General features: G+C 38.3%; 1 long non-coding RNA gene across 1 annotated transcript; it reads left to right on the top strand.

Annotated features, from left to right (window-relative positions):
- Nucleotides 1-970: 970 nt before the first annotated feature.
- Nucleotides 971-3895, top strand: LOC131678647 (uncharacterized). Its single transcript, XR_009303705.1, has 4 exons — nucleotides 971-1082; nucleotides 1147-1514; nucleotides 1576-1837; nucleotides 1907-3895. It is a non-coding gene; the product is annotated as an uncharacterized LOC131678647 (long non-coding RNA).
- Nucleotides 3896-12849: the final 8954 nt, after the last annotated feature.

The following is a 12849-nucleotide window of genomic DNA, read 5'->3' as shown; positions in this document are numbered from 1 at the left end:
CCATTTACGTATACATGATTTCGAATATTCTATGTTCTGTACTTGTGACGCTAGGACTACAATCTAGAGATGGGCCATTCGTTCGCGAACGGTTCAAGTGAACTAGTTCTTCGAAGAGAATGAGCGAACGGAAGTTCTTTTTAAAAGAACGGTAGTTCTCAATTCTCTTCAAAGCGAATGAACTGAACCTGACCTAAAGCCGTTTGGCGAATTTCTCGGACCGATTTTTAGGCGAACGAATGAAAATGAACCGACTTGCCGTCCCACAAACCGCTCTCTGTGCTCTCCCAGAATGGAACCGGCGAAGAACGACTCATCACATTCTCTATTTCTCTAGTTATACATCAAGAAGAAATCGCTACCCTTGATGAACTTGTTAAGCATACAGGGGTATAATAGTTTGGGCAGCATCTGTTTGGTTCCTCTCCAAGAATCGAATGTTTTGAGAGACATTCGCTAGATACAAGTAAATTATCAGCTGAACGGAAGAACGGTTCATCTGAACTAGTTCTTTTTACAGAACTGTTCAGTCGGGAATGGTTCTTCGAAGTGAACTGTTTCGCCCATCTCTACTACAATCAGCTGAATCCATTGTGCCGACTCGAACCGAACTAGGCTTTTTCTTCGAGGGAGAAAATCAAAAAATATGATTTGACGTGCAATGTTTGAGTTGAGAATTGAAATGAACGCCTACCGCGATGTGAAAATTGAGACTGAAGGAACGGTTTGTCAAAATTGACACTGGACAGGCGACTTGTCAAAGTGGGGTGCGCATTTGGGAACGCAGCCACGAACAAAAAGCTGAATAGACTATCTAGACTTTTTGCCACGAAACAAAAATTGCTAACTTTACCTCATCCAAAAACAGTCACTAATTGGCAACGAAAGGTTACAGCAAATACAAATTAAATACGCCAAGGTCCCATATAAAAGTGTCTCCATTTCTTGGCTCACGAAGCAAACAAATTACGCTACCCAATTCTTCTGTTTCGTCTTGACAGATAAAAAATATTGGAACTGGCAACGCTCACTGATCAAAGTGTGCCATTCAGTGAAAACAATCTTGTCATCAGGCGCTTATTGTAATTCTTGTCATACATCTTGTGGTAAATATCTGATAACCATAATTTATTTCCCTCATTGTAGGTGTAATGTATGGACATTTATTGCCATTGACACTCGTTCAATCTTTCCGAAAACATCAAGCTATTCAAATTACAACAGCGAATGAATAACGGTGTTGCTGCCGCAAGTGAAAATAAGCGTTCAGAAGCCGATATTCTATGAACACATACGATTGTCGATCATCTTTACTACGATAAACCAGCATCGGCATTAGGCTCTACAAACATTGCATATTATCGCAAAAACTACAAAATACTAACAGTTGAAACTTGAGAAGCTCTCTTACTGGCTATAATCGAGTTTCTGCTTTCCCTATTGAGCGTGTTCGAAGCATGGTTCATGTTTTCCGTTCTCTGTGAGGTGGAAACCCATTTCTGGAATTATCTGAAGTATGTCGCGACCGAGCTTTGGTGGAATCGATTTATTTGATTTATTTGTATTTGGTTACAGTTTCTCCAGGATTTAATGAAGAAATCATCCATCGTATGTCAGCAGTTGGTCGTACTATGGATGTAAAAGAAAAGGTTGTCGCCATTTTGATCGACGGAATGTATATAAAACCATTAATTGAATATCACTCAGGAGCAGATATATTTTTTGGATATCCAAATGATGGTGGTCTAGAAAAATATATCGAGGAAAAAGATTGTTTAAATTTGGGAATGAAGGCATCACAATAATGTTTAGAAGTATTTATTCCAATTTTAAGCAAGTAAGCTTTTCTTCTATACGTTATAGTCTCTAAATGGTAATTTAATGACAATTACGACATTTATCTCAGGTTTTTGGATATTTCCTGGCTAACTCAACTCTTGGTAACGAAAAACAAGCAGAAATAATAGTAGATGCAGTGAGAACTATTATAAACATCGGATTTCATCCGGTGGTTACCATTATGGATCAGCATGCTACGAATTGTAGAATGGTAGAACAATTAGGTGCAGAAAGAGAAAATCCATTTTTCATGGTGGATTCAACACCAGTGGTTGTCATGTACGATAGTCCACACTTAATCAAATCTTTACGCAATAATTTATTTTATAAACATTTATTATGCGATGAAAACATCGTTTCTTTCCGGTATATAAGAGAATTATTTGAAATTGATGTGAAAAACATGCCGCGCATGGTCCCAAAACTAACAAACAAGGCGATTGCATTGCAAGCATTCGATAAGATGAATGTGAAAACTGCAACTAGAACTTTAAGCAGAACAACAGCAAAAGCGATGGAAGTTTATATAGAATTGAACCAATGAGGTTGATACTAAGGTGTGGCAATGCTATTGCTCTCTCGCTCGATCTCTGTAAAGCACGTGGACAGCAGTTTTATGGAAAATATATGGAGTTGAACTTTATTACGTAATAAAGTTACAGAAATTGAGCGAGAGAGCAATACTGCATTGCCACACCTTAGTATCCAGTACATTGGAATTGAATATCCTGCCAAAAGAAGCGTTCGCTACTGCTGAATTCATCAATCAAGTCAATGCGTTATTAGATCTGTTTAATTCTAGGTTCGAAAACGATTCTGTAAAGGCAAGAATGATGTTTTTGCAACCATAAACATTAACGTCATGCTTTTTATTTATCATAGCCCCTTCGAGCAGCTATTTCGGAAAATTCAGAGCATTGGAGCTTTCTGTTGAAGATTGAAAAGATTCTCGAGCATGCATTGTTTGTTCCTGAAACTTCATTCAATTCGTTAAATGTAATACACCATGCTATTTTCCTCTATGTATATTACACATATAGAGCAATACATTTTGCTCTCAATTTTACATACACATCAGTTATGTATGAGTCAATATGTATGAGTTAATTCGAAATATTTATCCAGGCATCTCAAGATTCAACGAATTCCCTAACTGCAACTCAGAGGACTCCTCCTTGTCCTAAAGGATTTATTCACATCATAAATGCAATCCGATTATTGTGGAGAATCGTACACGAAGAATACGGTTTTACACATTTGTGTATGAAAAAAAGTGTGTCAGGATGCGCTAGAGAACACGTTTGCAGCAGTCAGGCGATCTTGTGGATGTAACGATACTCCAACTAGCCATCAATTTGGAATCGCAGTGAAATATAGCAGTGTTCGTGGAACATTGGAAAAAAATTACGGTTCCAACTGTGAACCCGATCAAACTTCTAATCTTCTCAATGTTGAAGAAAACGATAAACTTCCAGAAAGTTTCGAAGAGTTAGAAAAAGATCCATTAACGCTCAATAGAAGTTGTGTCACGCACGTCTTTTGAGCCATTAGATTTTGACAGCGAAATGCCAAATATTCCCGAAACAAACGGATTAGTCTACATCATGGGATTCGCAACATCCAAACTATCACACAAAAATTGTAAGTAAAACATGAACTTGGCACATAATAGTATACAAACTCTCAATGTAAACTATACATATTGCAAACTAAAGCACTTCGTAAATGCATCAGGATTCAATTTTTCAAATCATACGACGTTAGAGATATATATAATATTACTATTTGCTTTTAAGCAGAAATTTTACCAGTTTCTTGGAGATAAATAGGCTGGTTTGTTTTGACAAATTCACATCATGCGTTTTGAATACTCTCATCAAAGGACAAATGAGCAAAATGATGCATAACTTTAATAAAAATCGGTACATTAGTCGCCGAAAGCGAAATGGAAAAGCTAGAAGAATGGGTCTTGCAGGCAGAGTAACAAAAGCAAAAAAATGCACAGAGGGTGCTACAATTTATTCTAAAAAGACCCAAAGAGCATGAAATCTGTGAACCGTAGGATAGTATATTATATTAATCATCACTTTGTTATATGTATAATTTAGTTATGCAGACTATTAGTAATAAATATCGCTTTGTAAATCTCGATAGCTTCTAGAATAAAAATTTCTTCGAGACTTTCGCAGCATCGTTTTTCTCTTACGAAATACAGTACATTGTAATTTCATACTAAACTAATCTTTATTGGTCTGCTTTTTGGAAAATATCTGAGCATTCCAGTACTGAAAAACATGCATTGTTTATGCGCCGAGGAACATTGACTCCTGCACTGTACCAAAACCGTAGCGTTAAATCGAATGATATTCTTGTTGACCTGGCCCTTTAACAATTGGCAGTTGTGTTTTGGATGACTGCCATTTGATTTTTGTTGCAATCAACTTTTCGTCTTTGTGTGCAAACATCAAATGATAGGCATACAAAAGATAAAAGCAAAAGTTGTAAAATTCGAAATAGCAATCATTCTGTTTTGAAATGTGATCATTTATTTTTCAACAACTAAAACGTCACATTCGATCAGATAGTCTCATGTTTAATTTATATAGCAAATAAGAAAATCGAACTACTCCAAATATTTTTTCGCATGCATGTCATCAAAAAATTGAATGAAAGTTGCTCGAACAGCAAGTCGATAGTTTTTTGGTTTTAAGTAGACCATCAGTTCAAAGGAATTTGTTTTTATATACTTCGTGATGAAATTGATGCAAACGAATATTATTTTAATTGGTTTATTTAAGAACTATTGGCTATTATAATAAACTTTTGAAAACATCTCTAAATAGTATCTAATAGCTGCTTTTCGGTGAATTTGTATTTAAACAATTCCCCTTAAGTAGGACACACATATTATCGCAGCCTAGATTGTACAAATTCGTATCCATAAACACAAATCAAATGCTTAAAACTTGCTACCGTACTATAAAAAGATGGTTTTTGCATTCCAAATTTTGCTTAGTATAGTTGCCATCATAATCAATCGAGTCGCGACACTGCACCTTGTAGCTTTAGCATAATTTATGTTACTGAATGAAGTCAGCTGCTGACTGGCCTTTAGCTATTCATTTGAATGCGATTCTATTAAATTTATTAAAGTTAAATCCCATGCTACACTTATTTGTTGTCGGTTATTAATCAAATGTAAGATACATCTAACGCAATCAAACGAAATAAAATAGCAACAATATTTTAAATAACATTATAATGAATTTGAAACAAATTCAAAACTCCTTTTATAATTTCCTCTATTTTTACGTTTGACAGATGGGTTCTTTTCAAATGTTTGACTAGATATGGTAAACAAATACAACATTTTTAGTTCAAATCTGTTTAAATAGTAAATAGTCTGAGGTGATACCCGGTTCCGTTGCTTCCTTCAGTATAGTTCGTTTGTTCTCCTCTTAGGATATTACGGAAAGAAGTTACGGAAGTTTGCGGCATCCGATTTGCTCTATTTTATTGAGATGCGTGGTATTAGAAGAATCCTGATGGACGGCTTTGAACAAAGAGAAACAATATTGATCACAATATATACGCGAACGGAGGTCTTAGTGGAATGTACGTAATGTTTCAAAGGTTTTCTTCCATTTAATTCCACTATTAAACATAGTGGAATTAAATGGAAGAAAACCTTTGAAACATTAATATTGATCAATGATACTCCATATAATTATCACAGATCCTAGCTGTCGAAATCGTACAAGGATATATCTTCACATTCAACGAGAATTTAAAAAGATGCTACCCGTAGGATGCATTCAGTCAGTCGAGATTTAGCGTAGTTTGGATTTACTTCATTTCCAACCAAGTATTTTTTTGAAAATTACTCTTGGTAATAAGAGACGGCAATTCATAGGTACACCTAAAACTGTATGGCTGTGCGATGATGTCGTATTTGATACCATCGTATATATAAGAAAAACATTCGTCTTCTCAAGCTTAAATAAATCCAGGACATTGTCGTTTGGAAGTTGATTAATATATAGGAACTCAACGGTTCGTTACTTTTTCTGTAAAAATGGACAAATTGATACGAGCCGCTGATATTTGAAAATTGCTGTTCGATTGGATCAATACTACGTTTTAGTCACATTCCTTTCGGAGAACCTATTACGCCAAGCTCTTTGAATAGAGGAAATATGCTAGCGGAGCATGTCTGCTTCCATTCACGAACAATAGATACAAAGTTGGCCACATCTAGCGAGTCATAGCTGTAGGTATAATTTGTCCACCGGTCTACCAACTTCTTCGGCCAGGGTTTCATTGGTTTCGAATTCATCGGAGCTTTTCAAAGTCAAGAACTTATATGTCGTTGGTGCAGGAGACGCCAGTTGCTAAAGGTTTATTCAAAATGGTCTCCACGGGAATGCGCTGTTTTCAAATATCAAATCAAATCTTGTTTGGAAATCCGGACGTCTTGTATAGTGAGTAATTTTACTAAATTTTGGATTGTCTTTGAACATTATTAGTTTCTTGTTCGAGGGACATGTGCAATTTCTTTTTCTCACTATTATCACCGAACATGCCATGATCTTTTACTTTGTTGGCACACGAACATCAGGACCACATTGAGCTATGCGGAGGCATGGGAGCTATACTTCTTAAATCCCTCTCCTCGCGACAGTGATTCGGAATATATTGGGTTAAATATATATGGCATATGGCACGTTCCGTATGTAGCTGCGGCAACAGTCCAGCCGGCGCGGTCATCGGGATAGAACCAAATCCGATCGCATATCGGTTCCTCATGTGGCATGTGGCATATCCTGCAACTCCCGAATGTGCAAAAATTCAGTGTATTGATTGCGGGACTGAGACCGCCATGAAAACAAGAATCGAGCAGGCCCGTGAAAATTTTCCAGATTTTTGGGTTGCCACACGTAACTACTCGTTGTGGAAGCCATATACCTCCGTAATATTTCGGAACCAGTAGTTCCCAATGATATCCATTGTGCTCTTACTGGGATATCAAAACTTAATGGCCATTTCGGCATCACAATTGATGTAGGCACCAATTAACAGAGAGTTGGCATCCGATGAACGCTGTCCTATTCTAAAATGATTAACCAGATCGTGAAACTGACCGTGTACAAACCTTTGCCAAACATTTTACCTCTTGTCTTCTTGACACCTTATCCAATACTTCGTTCGCCTCGTCTTTCACAGTTGTTTGCTTTTTGCAGTTCCAAGACCGTCGCAGATGATTTCCTGTATGCTCTCAAGACCCCCATGCCAGTGATATTGTCCGAAAATGGGCACAAATAAATCGTTTGAACTGGATATATTTTTCCAGTAAACACTATTAACAATATTTGTTATTTTTCTTGACCTGAAAAACAGTTTACACTACCAGGTTATCGTTAACACTAATAAAATTACAAATATTTTTTTGCTCTCGTGAACGGATGTGGTTTTAGTAAATGCTGTTACTAGTAAAGAGAAAAAAAAACTAATGTCGTTTTCGCTTGAAGCAGAAACTAACTCAGTTTCGGACCTAACTGCTGTCAAACCGTTTGTTTGAAGCCAGTTTCCAACCTAGGTTATGCGCCACTGAACTGAAAACCGGGTTGGGTTCCAACCTGAAATATACTTCGGGTTCGCTCACACCACCGCTGTTTGGCGAGAACCCAACTCAGTTTCATTAAAAACGTTCGTTTGAAGCAACTAACCTGGGTTAGTTTCTAGGTTCTCAATCGAAAACGACATAAGTAATACTTCTCCCAATCGCATTGCGCGCATCAAATGATTGTCATTTGGTTCAGCCCGAGCACTGAAAACAGATGAAATACGAATGATGAACTGCTGTGATTTGGAATGATGATTATCAACGCCATCGTTTACTTTTTCGAGTGCAATCAATTCCTTTACAGTTATGTTTATCATTTGAAAATCGACAACCTGTTCATTCCAATTAAAATATGAAGTCATTCGATCTTGAATTCACTTTTTTTTAAATGATTGCCATTCGAAATCGTCAACATCGAGTTTTTAGGCCGTTCATATGATAAATCATACGCTATATTGCAATCATTTTTGTTCAGTGTGGACAATATTGGCTAGAATAATAAACTTGAAGTTGCATACACGGAAACAAAAAACTACCTAAAATTGAGTTCCTTTGACTCAATCTCGTGGTATCGTGGGGGAACTTAAAATTAGGTAAACCGTGTTGAAGGTAGTTTCCATTTAACCACGGCAAAAATTACAACTCATTGATAAAAATACTCAAATTTAAGTTGAATTTACCTAATTTTGAGTTCACCCCAAACAACTCAAAAGTACCTTCCTCCACGGAAGACCTCGACTGAGTCGAAGCTCTCGTTTTGTTTTTGACAACACTAATAAGTGCGAAAGCGACGCACAACTCAAAAGTAAGTTAAAAGAACTTTTCTGCAGGTTGTTTTATTTAACCGTGTAGTAACGATGGAATCACAAACAGTTTTACTTTATTGCAAACAGTCATTTCTGAGAGTGAACCGAAATCGTCGAGGGGTCTACTTTTGATGGTACATGCGATATCCTCGACCACTCTATCTTGAGTTTATCTTTGCTTCACCTTTGCCATGCGAACGTTCGCAACAGCAGGTTGCTATGCTTCGTTGTCTATGCAAGCTGGCTGCTTCACAATTGAAATGTGCTTGTTTGTGAATCGCGAACGAATGATGAGTGATGCGATTTTTCCCATGCTTGCTGCTGGACCGATTTTCGACCTTTTCCAAAGAACGAACTGAACCTACCTGAGGTTAGGTCTCATACCGGGCAATTCAACATTGGCGTGGTGTCCTAATTAGAGGCGCTTAACAATCGAGTATGGTATGGTAGTCTCCTGTTTGAATTAAGTTCCCGTTAGGAGTAGATCGCCAGTCGTTCAGGAACGACTTTGCGGCGTGCTTAGCAGTCGGGCTTAGAACCCGTAGATTCATATGGCGGCGCTCCTGGTTGACGGCCTCGGTTGCAAAGAAAATTTCGCATTTCAAGGGACATGCACAGAAAACCTTCCAAGCCAGAATTTCACGACACTCCCAGCTTGTTTGTGACATCGGAGGGGGCAGTTGGGATTGCGCTTGAAAACGCCAGCCGTTGCCGCGACTTACGGCTGTTTCAGCGCTTTCTTTCATTACCTCAAGCGTTCCGTAAATCCAAAAAAAAACGCGCCAACCCGTAGAACTACTCAGCCATAGAGAAGCTTTTTCCGAATAGTACACTGAGAAACAGTGGAAAAAATAGCCGCATTTATGTTATTCACATTACAATGCAGTATGGTGATATAAATTTTTAGACAAGAGAACAATTCTTGAGCGTTTTTTTCAAAACGTCATATCTGCAATGAGTTATTCTCTTTGTTTACTTTCTCTTTCGATTTTTACAGCGTCACTATAACACTTTTCACTTATTTTACAGTACAGATCGAAAGACGGTGGTTTTAACTAGCATATTATGCAAAGAGCTGAGGGATAAATGTTAAAGTGACCGAATTATTAACAGAAGAGAAAGTAAACAAAGAGAGTAACTCATTGCAGATATGACGTTTTGAAAAAACGCTCAAGAATTCTTCAAATAACTCATTCAAATGAATGATTCAATTATTTATCTCTTGGTGCTCTATACAAATATTACAAAAGGCGCCGTACTCTTAAGTATTGTGAGCATAGCAAGCAATTTTTTTTATCCCTTTATGGGCAGCTAGGGCCGAGGGTGGTGGCTAGCGGGTTTCATACATCCTTGACCTGACGGACAAAGCTATGGTGCCTTGAACACAGGCAACGCAGATCCAAGGCCATCATTGAAATGATAAGTTCTGCGTTTGAGATGTACTTCCCCCGGTTGCCAGACGAATACCTGTAATTATTACTTGTTGCTTTGTATGTATGAATCTAATGTTCAGTCCTTGGTGGTGTATGCGTGGAAGGTGTGGTTTTTAGCGTTCGAGTCCAGGAGTGCATATCTGTCTGGGTTAGCGGGGACGTTTACTAATTGTGTAATAGTGTGATCGCCAAAGGCTCGAGCATTTGAATGCTAGCGTGTCTCTAACTTTGCGTGAATAAATTCGATTTTAAATTCGTGTGGCCATTCGCATATTCACGTGTATTCTTGAACGATCGCGCGCGGACCGTGAATATGATAATTAATTTTTAGTGTATGGTAGAGGAACGTGTTGTCTGGCGAATATGAGCATCATTTTTGATTGGTCCAACTGAAGGCATGAGTCGAGAGTAGAGAATTCCGAACGTAACCGGTCTATGATCACGCGAGTGGTGGGTTAATGCTTGCGACCGCGGTTGTAAAGTTATAGGTGCTGAAAAGTTCACCTAAGTAAGGGGGTGTTTTAATGTTGGCGAAATTGCGAGCGTAGGTGTGTGTGGATGATTGAAATTGTAATGTAAGTTCGCGTTTTGACCAGGTTTGTGTTATCGCGAAAGTTAGGGGCGTTTGGGCGTTTTGGATGTGAGTGTATATGAGAGAATATGCAATTGATTGTGTTAGTGAGTGTGAGTATGAACCTAACTTAGGATATAGTAATAAAAGGAAAAATAACATGCCGAATGTTTCTTTTTTAGGTCACTAACCGTGCATTGCAGAATGCCCAAAAACCCTGAACTAGGCCTCGTCGAGTCCAGTCTGTCCGTCTCGTCCTGTCGTGTCTGGGGTTTCCAGGTTACATGCATTCACCAGATGAGACTAGCTTATGTCAGTTTACTTGTGCACTGGTTTCGTGGAATCGAGGCGATCCTCGAAATGATAGATCCTACGAGTGAATGCACTTGGCCCAGTCACCTGTCAAGCATTTGTGTATTTGTTTGTGTTGAGATATATGTGGAGCCTGTAAATAATATTTTAATACGAATATTATTGTAATTGTTAAAATAAGAAACGTGTACTACTTGCAGTTTGTTGATCGTTCCTACTTATCTGATTCCATCCTGTATGAGAATACATCTCCATTGTTCTAAAACCTGGCGACGTCTGATGGCAGAGAAGAATCATTGTTGGCAGCAATGTTGCTCTTCTTGGATGTATGAGCTCGAAAAGGTCATCACAAGAATATAACGCATGAGACCGAAAATAAATAAAAATAAAATAAAAAGAATAGTTAGTATTGTTATTGAGTATTAATAATGTGCCGATTTTTTTCGAGAGTTGTCCTACTGGAGCTGTAGAGCTAATTGATTCAATTAAGGCATGACCTAGACTTCTGGAATCGAGGATAGAGACTTCAGGACGTGAACGACTCATGAATGCGCGAGAGCGGGGGACTGTAGGTGCACGCTTAAGACTACATTTGAGTGATTACAAGTGCTGAGACGTTCATATTATCACCGAGATGTTATAATGTCTGGAAGAGCGCGAGTATAGGTTGCGTGGATGGTCGCGAAGGGCTCAAGCATTTTTATATTTGTTTGTCACGTGTATGTGACTTTGTGTGTATACATTCGATTTTTATGTAGTTTAGTGAATATGAGCATTATATTTTTGATTGGTCCTGACGGCATTGGACTTATGCTACTAGGGCCTAGAATAGGGGATTCCGGACGAAACCGACTCATGATCGCGCGAACACGGGCATTTGGAGGTTCACTCTCGAGACCGGGATTGTTAATTTATAAGTGCTAAACCATTCACTTAGTCACCGGGGTGTTATACTTTTTACGAGATCGTGCGTGGATGATCGCGAAGGACTCGAGCGTTTGTATGTGGACGTTTTTGTCGCGTGTGCTAGTAACTTCGAGTGGGCACATTATTTTTGTAAGCGTGTGGCCTTTCGCATGTTCGCGTATTCTTCAATGACCGCGCGTGGACGTCTTATCTAGTTTTTATTTCTATTGGTCCAACTAAAGGCATGAATTTGGGCTGCTAGGATCAAGGGCGGAGACTTCCGGACGTAACCGATTCATGATTACGCGAGCTTAGGTTCTTAGGTTCCAACGTTCACCTAATCAATCGGGATGTTTGAATATTGGCGAGAACGCGGGCGTTCGTATTTGTGACCAGGTCTGTGTTATCGTGTAGGCCACGTTTATATGAGAGAATAAGAAATTTGCTTGCAGAGAGAATTGGGCCCTAAACCCACATTGTATATTATTTGACCATGGCAGTGAATTATAAAGGTCGCCAAGTTAAGTACTAAAATTGATCACAATGTAACTTAACTAAAAAGAAAATATTCGTATCCCAAGTTTCTGTGATATAATCACTGTAATACTGCTTTGGTGGAAAAGCCCCCGGACCACATCAAGGTACAGTATCATGCCGAGGGAAGTATTGTGAGCATAACAAGCATTGTGAAAATAATCCAAATTAAATGATTGTTATGAATTTGATTGAAAAAATTTGAGCTTTCGGCTAAATAATTTTCTGGGTTTTGATACTTTCTCACAAAAAGTTTTGTTTCCTTCTGGGGACGTTTTCTGGGCTTTTGGCGAACGCTTTATTCTACAAAGCTGTTCAAGAAACTTTTTCAAACATAATAAAGTTTTCCATATTGATAGCAAGAGATTTTTAAATTTGGGCTCAATCCTACCGAATAGTTTTTGCAACACCTTTTACATAATTATCAGGTAAAATTGTCCTCAGAGGGGAAGGAGGTCGTCATGATGGTTTTCTGCCATCGTAGTATGTAAATAATCTCTTATAAGAAAAGAAAATCGCCTAAAATTTATGATAAACCACATTGAAGGAAGACAAACTGCCGCTATATGCATAACCAGGGGTAGGTACTGGTAAACTATATTTTTTCGGTATATTTACATTTGCGCAAGCCGTACAGCCCGCTACAGCGATGCATCATTATAGCTCTTGCCAGAACGGTAACCAAACCGAGTACATTTTCCCGTACTGTAGTAGAATACATTTTCGTTTTGCTGCTGTACTCCGACTGCTCGGTGAGACTGTTGCGTAGTAAAGTTTGTTCTCTCGCTTTGTACACTTTTCTCTGCATAGTCAAAGGGAGCAACC

Source organism: Topomyia yanbarensis, chromosome 2, assembly GCF_030247195.1.
Source record: "Topomyia yanbarensis strain Yona2022 chromosome 2, ASM3024719v1, whole genome shotgun sequence".
Taxonomy (NCBI): Eukaryota; Metazoa; Arthropoda; class Insecta; order Diptera; family Culicidae; genus Topomyia; species Topomyia yanbarensis.
Note: the sequence above shows the minus strand (reverse complement) of the source record. Positions and strands in the feature narration are given on the sequence as shown.